Genomic DNA, 10,169 nt, shown 5'->3' on the forward strand with positions numbered 1-10,169 from the left:
GTTATTGGGAGAGCTAGCCTGGGAGGTGAAAAGGACACTGGGTTAAGAATGAAGTAGCCTGAGCTTCTGTTCAGCCCCATTTGTGACCTCAGACAACTGATTTAATGTCACCATGCTTCAGTCTGCTCATCTTGAAAATAAGATGCTAGGATCAGATAATTTCTTTTTTGCCTTTCTGACTTAGGTGATGTCATGAATCAGGTTTATTAAGAACAGAGAATGTGCTTATCTTTTTTACTGTTGTTGCTACAACACGTGATATTTAGTATCAGTCATTCACATAGAAAGTGCTTAAAAAAACAGCACTTACTGAGTGGCAGGTACTATTCCCATTCAGTTATATCTTCCACTATCTACCCACACCCTCTTCTCCAGTATTCCATAAATGCTGATGTAGGAAAGAGGTAAAATAACATTGTGCCACCACACAGAAGAAGATTCTGCATGAATGAGTTTTGAAATGAACTTTAAGAGAAGTAAAGGTGTGGAACTAACCTCCAGATGGGTGTCCTACCACCACCTAAAATCTACAAACTAACAACGTCATTTCCTTTCATTCAAAATGGAGACTTTCCACACACATAACCTACCTTTTTAATCCATATTTTATCCTTCTTTTCATTTGTCTTTTATCCAACTTTTCATTTTTATATCTATCTAGATAGAATGCGCATATTTTCAGTGGACCTGAGCTTTGGAGTTCTTCTCTTTTATTTCTAAAATATTCTGAAGTTTTCTTTTTTCTGAGAAACTTTTAGTGAACTTCATACACCACAACTAGGTTGATAAGGCCTTTTATGATCTGACCCCTCCACATTTTCAGCCTCATCTCATGCCACCTTCCCTCCTCACCCTTTATGTTCCAGTCATCACAGACTACAGTCTGGTTTTGAATAACTGTCATTTCAGTGCCATCGTGTTCCTGCACCCTAGTCTAGAAAACACCTCTCACTCTCTATTCTTGGATAACTCCTAGCCATTTTTCAAGTTCCAACTTAGATGCTTCTTTCTCCAGGAAGCTGCCTTCTGCCAGCAAATCACCCGTCAGAGCCCTCTTGGGTGCTTGCATTGCCCCTGAATTCCGATCCCATTCCACTGCAGTTGCTGTTCTGTCCCTCCATGTCATCCACTGGAAGGTAAGTCTTGTGAGGCCGAGTGCTGGGCTGGGTGTGGGATAGGGTGGGGGTAACCAATCTTACAGTCTCCTTCAAATCTCACGGCAGTGGCTGGCACAGAGAAGGCACCTGATGACTATTAATTAATTAATTGATTAATTAGCTCATGCAACCCCTCTTTCAATTTAACTTCAATAAGATAGCATGATGCAGTGTGGCCCTAGCACCTTTCCCTGCATCAAGGAGTTTAGCCCTGACAAGCTTATGCTAGCATCTATCAAAGGACTCAGGGGCTTTCGCCTCTTTATTATGCTCCTTTAGGATCAAGGTCTTTCACATGTTTACAACTCAAAAGATGTGCTGTTAAAGTGAGGAGAACATTGTGATACAATGTACATAAAGACTGACAGATTGGCAGATTCACTCCTCTACCAGCATGCAGCCTCTGTGAGACCAAGGATTTTTGTTCCTTTAGTTCACTGCTGGATCATCACATCCAGGCCCATTCTTGGCTCAAAGTACGTGATGCACTGTAGCGGTGAAGTGCTGTGCAGCCCGAATTCCTTCTCCCCCTTCAGGACAGAGTACTGGTGGCTGACTACTCACAGCTGAGCCTCATACCGAGGATTGACTGCCTTCACTGAAGAGAGCTGAGTGGCCCAAGGTTTCATCCCCTTTTCAGAGGCATGAAGACCCAGCCCTCTTGCCTCAAGGTGGGACAACTCCGAAGGGTCATCCAGCTCCAGTTTCCTGTGGGACTGACTAAAGCTCTGTTGTGACTAAGTCACAGTTTCTCTCCTCCCTCCTGCAACTGAGCAAGACCCTGCGGAGCCTTCCTGGGACAGACCCCTCTCCCATATCCTCTGCTGAAGCTCCTCTCTTCATACCCAGATAACAGTGTCTCATGCCTATTTCCTGAGTTTTTCAGATGCTGAAAACTACCACCAAGTGGAAGAAATCAACTAGTTGATGATCATGAGTATGCAGCCCCCATACCTTCTGGCGCCTAAGGACTGAGCACCATCAACCAGAGAACTGTGCACAGCTGATCACATACCCTAAGCTGCCCCTCCCTCAGATGGCCTTTAAAAATGTTCAGCTGATCCCCTTCAGGGAGTTTGGGGGCTTGGGGGGCACCAGCCACCCGTTATCCTTGCTCTGCACAGCAATAAACCGTTCTTTGCTCCAAACTCCAATGTTTGGGTATTTTTTTGCCTCACTGTGCATGGGGCACACAAACTTATGTTTGGTAACACTCTGTCCAGTCTTACATCCGTCCCTGCCCACAGATATTGATCCCAAAGCCTCTTGTCACTGAACTATCCATCTGAAAGTCTTTTCATGGGGAACCTAAGACACTAATGGATGAGTAAATAAGTAGATTAACAAATATTTATCGAGAACCTTCTATGTGTCTGGCACTGTCACGGGACCTGAGGATAGAGATGTGAACAAGACAAACAACATCTCTAGTCAGGTAACTTTCATTCTAAAGAGGGGACGTGGATGAATGTAGTTTCAGATAGTGATGAGGACAATGAGTAAAGCAAAGAGAAGTGATAGAGAGGGATTAAAGGTACAGGGGCTTCTTCAAATGGGTTGGTCTCAAAAGGTCTCTGATTGTTACTTGACTTGAAACTTGTGCAAAGAGCCAGACATATAAAGATCTAGTGAGAGTACTTCAGGTAGAAGTCACAGCTAGTACAAAGGTTCTAAGGCAAAAATGAGGTTGGCACAGTTGAGGAACATAAAGATCAGAATGCCTGCAGCAGAAGACTAGCAGGATGGTGCTGGAGAGGCAGGTAGGAAATCAATCACACAGGGCCTTGTAGACTAGTAAGGATTCTGTATAAAATATCAGGCACAACTTCATTACACAACCGGACTTTCAATTCATGGTTTTATAACTGTCATCTGTCTCACTTTGGAATTCTTCCTTGTTTCCCTCACTAGTTCAGAGAGATTTTGTTTTGTTTTGTTTTGTTTTAGGGCTTTCATTCTTTAAAAAAAAAAAAAAAAAAAGGGCTGTTTATTCTTTACCTTGAATTAAGGCTAGAATATAGTCAGGTATCCTCTTAACATGTTATATCTCTACTTATTGTGCCTTCTGACACCCCTTACATATTTCATCAGAAAAATCAACACATGGCTGAACCCCCAACTGAGGACAGAGTGAAAGCTTCCCCTGGGATCATGTGTGGCTGGACTGGGGTGGGTGCTGGCTACTTTTCATGCCAGGGTGGTTGAGAATGAGCCCCAGCCCACTAAGGGCCACCTCTATAATTAGGTACCAAGGTTATTTCAAATAGAAGTAATGGAGTAGAAAGGAGCTAGAGAAGGATAATTTTATCAAGAACCAGAAATTAAACTATTACCACAATTAAGTACTAAATTAATTCTGAGCTTATGATTACCCAAGACAAAAAGAACAGTGTCATGGGACTTCTTTGTCTCGTAGAAGGAAAGATGAGTTTTTAAGGAGAGAACAACTTTTTTATACAGGTTCTAAAATCAAGGACAAATTATTCATAAGGATCCTAATCACTGAGACTTTGAGAAATCCAATGGCCAGTATCAGTTTTATAAAAACATTTCACATATATTTCATATGGCCATTTCTTATAACAACTCTTGATTAAAAGTAGTTGAGAACATGGTATATAACCATGGTTAAGTGAGGACATCTGGATGAGGCAATGGGCTTATAAAATCCAAATGTATCACAGTTGTTGACAAGAATGTAATCAGATGGATGGTTAGTATTCTCTTTGGCAGTCTGCAAATATCATTCATTTTTATCAGGGTTTTGACAGTCGGTTAAGGCTGGGATTTCTGAGAAGTGCAGATGATTCATCTTGTCTGACAACAGATCTGTAAGATTTTAAGATACCAAATGATGAAATCACACCTGAAAGTACAATACTCCACTGCACCATCTCACGATAATCTTTCTTAATAACCATCCCACTCTCCTGGACATATATTCAGAGAATCACAACAGTTCATATACTTGGCGTTCTCTACTCCCATGGGCTTATTACCCTCCATTCAGTTCCTCTAAAGAAAACTCTTACTTTTAGTCCCTGAACTTCTAACCTATTCCATGTTCTGCAGTTAATATGTATGGCATTGCTTTTATACTGCTGCCTAATCTTATCTACTGTCAAATAATCATTGTATTACCAGCAGAATAAATGAGGATTTACAATAGAACCTACAGCCTACAGAGGGATGAGAGAGATTTTTCAGTACTGCAATAAAATCACATTAAAACTCTGTGCTAAATCCTCCCCTCTTTAAAAATGTTTATGTTACTATAGCACTGTCCAATAGGAATATTATGAGCTACATATGCAATTGAAAAATTTCTAGTAGCTGTATTTTAAAAAATAAAAGAAACCAATGAAATTAATTTTAATAATATAGTCCACTTAACCTACTAGATCCAAAGGACCATCATTTCAATATGTAACTGAAATTTAAAAACATTATTAATAAGATAATTCAATATCCAGTGTGTATTCTGCATTTACAACACATCTTAATGTATTCTTAACATGACTAGTGGCTACCATATTGAATAGTATAATTCTACAATATGACACGTCTCTCAGGAAGCTCTTCTGGTGAACCTCAGTCTATAGTATTGAAAAATATTAGGAATACAGAGCTATTACAGAGGAGTCAATATTTAAATTCTAAGTAATACCTAGCATGCAATTACTTAGAGAAGTAATGTATTCATTGGTTATATTGTTCAATCAACAAGTATTTATTGAATCCTTAAAATATGCTGTGCAAGTTAAGAGGTTTCTTGGTGCCTTGAGGGGTATGGTCAACAGTTACTTCCTGATTGTTTTACAAAATAACAATCAGCTTTGCCTCTTCTGAGTATTTTGATACGGTACAATTTAGTCTCCTTTGTTCTTCTCTGCTGAAAGAGGAAAGGAAGGCTCTGAAGGAACTGGAGCCTACAGAATGTCAGTTTAGAAAGCAGGCATCTGAGAGCAGGCAAAGGAGTGAGTCCATAAGCGGAAATAATAATAATTCCATAAGTGCAATCCTAGGAGAGGAGGCATTGATGCCTTGTTTGAACAGTGCCTGGGGCTGAAACCAAGCACAACAAATAACTTTTATAACATGCTACTATTTTTAATTGTCACAGAAATTGTACATGACTTGAAAATTACAAAAAAACACAAAACAACAAAAAAAAGAAATTGCCCATAATTCAATAATTTACATGTATCTCTTTCCATTCCACATTTTGATGCATTTCCTTTCACCCACTCTTTCTACCCATGCCTCCAGTACCCTACCACTTAACGTCCCAGGTCTCACAAGTCTGAGGCATGAGAAAATGTCAGTCTTGTTTTTCTATCTAACTTGTTATGATGTCAGCCACCCCTCTATCCCTACCGGCTTAGCTCCCAGGAACTAGCTGCCTCGAGGGGGTCTCCTGGCAGGGTTTCCGGGCAAGTCTGCTGTCTCAGGAACATGCTCCCAGACCCTCCAGTTTGGCATTTCACCTTGCCACCTCGCTGTGCCCACTGCCCACCATCCTCATGATGTCACTGCTCTCCAGAACCACCCATCTGCAGTGATTACGTCCTCCCTCTAGCCCAGCTGAGGGTTCCCCCCTTCAGTTGCTAACAGATATGGTGACTGAGTCCAAACAACCCAAGTCACCATCAGCCTTCTTTCTTCCCTGCAGCTGGGGCTACACAATTCCCCCCAACCAGACGTCTCTGGTCAGTTCCACACCTCCTAACTTGACCCCAAATGGAGCTTTTCAGATCCAGAACTAGCCTCTTCCCAAGACGGCTAACAGAGGAACACCTGTTCCACATGGAAATATCACTTTCATACAAGGGGGTGACCCGCGGCCTTACAGCCTCAACAGGATAACCAATCACAGAGAGACGATCGCCGCGGCCCAGAAGCACTCTTCTGGCCTGGGCTGGAGTCTTCTCTTGTTTTTTCTCTTCTTCCCCCCTCTTCCTTCCTACCTTCTTTCCTTTTTTTCCAGTTTTGCTTATCTAGAATGGTATCAAAGTATTTTCCTGTTATAAAAGTACAATACATTCCCATCATAAAAATAAGAATATCCAAGTAAACAAAAATGAAGAAAACAAAAAGCCTCAAACTTACCACTTCAGAGTTCACAGTTCTGCCATTCTAACACACTGATATATCTTAAGAAGAATCTAATGCTAAGGTAACCTCAAGTTTAATCAGCTTAATTACTATAAACCAGTAATCCCCAAAGTATAGGGAGGCATTTATTTACATAAAAGTTTATTTGCTAAAATAACTTATTTTGCTGCTTTATTAAAGGAACTAAAAAAGTTATTTATCACTATGTTAAACTACCAAAATTATGACTAGAAAATTACCTAAAAGTAGAAAAAGAATTTGAATTTGAACCCCTAAGTTATTCATTAGTACCAGTAACATCGTATCCACACCTAGGAAACGTGGAGCTCTGCTAGGACTTTTCAGCTATTACTGTTTCCTTTTCCCTCCTTGTATAAGCTAATAAAAGTAATGCAAAATGGGGAATCCAAAAAATCTAGATTCTAGAATTAGTTTCCTTACTACCTGGTGACTGTTTCCTTGATGTCAAATGGGGATGAGGAAATCTGTCTTAGACAGTTTTGTGAAGACAAAACAAGATGTCTGCCGGGCAATAATTCTGAAATGCTAGATCAATTGTATGAAATATGGTATTATTCTTAGAAAAAAATTAACTTTCAAGGATTTTTTTTTAACATAGTTGTTACTTCTATCAGAAATTTTTTTTTTTTTGGTGAAAAATGACACCAAAAGGAAAGAATCGCTTGGCATTGGTCTACTCTTATATTTTAAAATGTTGAGATCCAGGTGCTTGAGGTTGAAGATGTGGGAGTGATAAGCTCTGTCTTCTCCACAGGCATCGTTAATTCCAGCCTTCTAATTTTAAGCTAAGACCATTAGCTTAGTTTTAGCTATCATGTTTTAAAAATGTACAAAGCTGTTTTTGTAAATAACCTAGACAGAATGCCACACTCACACTTCCATCACTGCCAGTAATTAATCTCAGAGATGTTGCTTAGGACTTCAGTTACAAAACTTCTAGCAAAACTAGCAAAAGAAAATTTTGCTTCACACCATTTGGAATGAAATGGGTTTTTATAAGCTTTGCAGAGAACTTGACTGATGGCTTCCTTCGTAGAAGGCAGTGGGATGTTCACAATGTAATGAGCATACAAGACAAAGTCCTTTGCAACACCACTGAATTTTGAAGAACAACTTAATTCTTTCATATGATGTACAGGACACACATGCTGCCAACTTAGCAAAGGAGTATGTGTTTAGCAGATTCACAAGCGCCCTTTCTACCACTGCCCTGGCTCCAGGGGGTCATGGTGTCAGTAGGCGTGTACTTGGAGGCACCTGGTGGGGGAATCGGTGTGGGCACCTCAGACTGTCCACTCGTTCCAAGGGTCTCTAACCATTTTCTTACTCCCTCACTGTGTTCACTACTCAGGGCGCTATTCGTACCACCCAGTGCCTTCCCGTGACAGATTATGAAGTTAAGTGGCATAATGGTGGACATGGTCCAATTTAAAGGATGCCAAAAGACCCTTGCTTTTTCCCTTTCTTTCTGTCTGTCTCTCTCTGTTTCTCTGTCTGCCCCTCCCCTCATGTGCGCTCATACACACAAATTTGTCCAGGCAGAATATATCACTTGGAGTACACAAGTGAAGATCCTTGATTTATATACATATTTAAGGGAAGTCCTTAACTCATCATTAGTTATCATAACCAGATTGTGAATGAGTTTACCAGACTACCTATCCAGTTAACTTGAATGAGTTGGAACTACATCCAAGAACATTGAGACTGGGAGAGAAGAGAAGATGGAAGAGAAAATCGGTATGAAGTATGGGGTACTCCCAAGGAGAGAGTCGTGGGAGATGCTACACGGCCGTGCCATGGGGCCTGCAGCAATCTCAGGACACTGGGCATCTTGAAGTGGGAGAAGGGCAAAGCGCTCAATTCCCAGCATTTAACAACCACCAACAGACAAAGCAGGAGTTTAAGCAGCCTCACTGTGAAGGGAACATCAGAAGTGTCAGAGATTCCAGGTTACCTAGATTTTACTCACCTTGTGTTTTCTCTATGAAAGAAACATGAATACTATATTCATTGTGAATTGATAATCAATGACTCAGAAATTCAGTATTTTAAAAGAGATTCTCAGAGAAGCAAAGAAGAGACACAGAACCCAAACCACAGAGAAAATTCTGAAATTCTTCTAGAAGAGCCCTAAAGTTTGGGAGATGGGTAGAAAGAGAACAAGGACAGGAGAGGGAAGGGTACACAAATTAAACTGTGTATCTTTCTTCTATCTTCAGGACTATTAATTCAAGTGAGAGAAAGTAATAAGGACTATCAGAGGCCAAAATAAACATGAAGAGAGAAAGAAAGTCAACAAGTCAAATACGCAGTCTGGGGATGTTGTGGCTGAGGGTCATATTCCACTCTGACTTTATGAGTGATGTGTGTGAGTTGATGGGAACCACCTAGACCCCAGATGTTTTTCAGGATCAGCTGACAGTAGCTCTTCCTTTTTTCACCCATAGCTGTTAAGTCACCACCCACTGTCTCATCCTTGCTTAGTACTCCCTCCATCCACCCGCATACACACACACACACACACACACACACACACACACACACACACACACTCACAGAGGCACAGATGCATAACCCTGGCTGCTTGCTTCATTTTGCTGCTCTTCTTGGCCAACTCTGTTCCTGGAAACCTAGCTGTTCACAGGAGGGAATACAAACTAAGTGGGGCCTTCCTGCCTTCCATGGGAAAAATCACAGGGTCCCAAGTCAGGGCAGATTTCTGGGGCCTCAAACACCAAGAGCTCTGAGCTACCTTCAAATGCACTTCAGCAGAACTTCCAGATAACAAAACTCTTGAATAGAAACTCAGCCTATCAAAACCAAAACAAAAATGCATGCGATGAACGTGAAGCAACAGCAGGACAAATCAGGCAGAAGAACACCGCTCACCTCCTCTCCTCCCCCACATACCCGCCTTGCTTTCAGAGTAAGGTTCTATTACCATGGGGACTGTGCTAAGAATACATGAGAGAAAGCACAAGAAGGCTGTCACGGGGGGTAAATTATCTGGCAGATCTGCATGGCAGGCAGTGTTGCTTATAAAATGTGGTTGAAGCTTGTACCCGGGTAGGCAATGCACAATGAAGAGTTTTGAGATTTTTACTCTATCCATTAGCTGCAGGTCTAATTCATATGAAAGTAATTTGCCCAGTAAACTCCTGTATCCAGATCAATTCCATTTGAGAAAACTCAGCCACAATATATAAAAACTTGCTGAGACACCAGAAAAATCTCTTGTAAGTCTTCGTCACCCTCATGCCTGTTCCACTGCCTGGCATTCAGTCACTCTTAGTCATTATTTGGTGCTTGCCGTGTGTGTAAGAGGCTGTGCCAGACACTTTGGGGGCATGAATCAGATATGCCTCTGTTCTCAAGAAGTTCACAATCCAGGAGGGAGCCAAGGAGATGCACAAGTAAATATGGTAGTGAAACCCTAGATAATCGTCAGTCCAGTCCATTTCACCTGCCTTTATCAATGAACATCTTTTTAATTGTTGCTACAATAGACTTGCATGTTCTCTAAGCAGCATGTAGCCTAACCAGTAAGATGTCTGCCCAGGTTGTTTTCCAGGAACTCGAAGTCAACTGTGTCTAGTGAAGCTGAGCTAGTTAAGTCTGGATAGGGCCAATGACCCTCCAACTGGGCATGCGTGAATGTCCCCTTGGTGATGCGTTGACACCAGAGGGCCAAGAACTCCACCCTCAGATCATGTTAAGCACCTCCATTTTTTAATGTGCAGGGGGCTTAGTCACCTTTCTCCATGCTCCCCATGCCCCCTCAAGCCTCACATCACCCTGCTGCTTTACTCTTCGTTTCATAAATGCCCCAAGCCCTTTGCATTTTGGGGTGGCAGATCTGAGACCTGTTACCCC

The 10,169-nt window shown here is 41.5% G+C and overlaps 1 long non-coding RNA gene across 2 annotated transcripts in view; it reads left to right on the plus strand.

Moving 5' to 3' along the window:
- Positions 1-2,292, plus strand: part of LOC123612975 (uncharacterized) — a 99,258-nt gene extending 96,966 nt beyond the window's left edge. The window contains exons 5-6 of one of the 2 annotated variants that reach the window (XR_006720294.2): positions 1,016-1,136; positions 1,591-2,292. This is a non-coding gene — a long non-coding RNA (uncharacterized LOC123612975). The remainder of the gene's footprint in view (positions 1-1,015; positions 1,137-1,590) is intronic. The other variant, XR_006720295.2, reaches the window with a different exon arrangement.
- The last annotated feature ends 7,877 nt before the right edge of the window (positions 2,293-10,169 follow it).

The sequence above is a fragment of the Camelus bactrianus genome, chromosome 12, assembly GCF_048773025.1.
Source record: "Camelus bactrianus isolate YW-2024 breed Bactrian camel chromosome 12, ASM4877302v1, whole genome shotgun sequence".
Classification (NCBI taxonomy): domain Eukaryota; kingdom Metazoa; phylum Chordata; class Mammalia; order Artiodactyla; family Camelidae; genus Camelus; species Camelus bactrianus.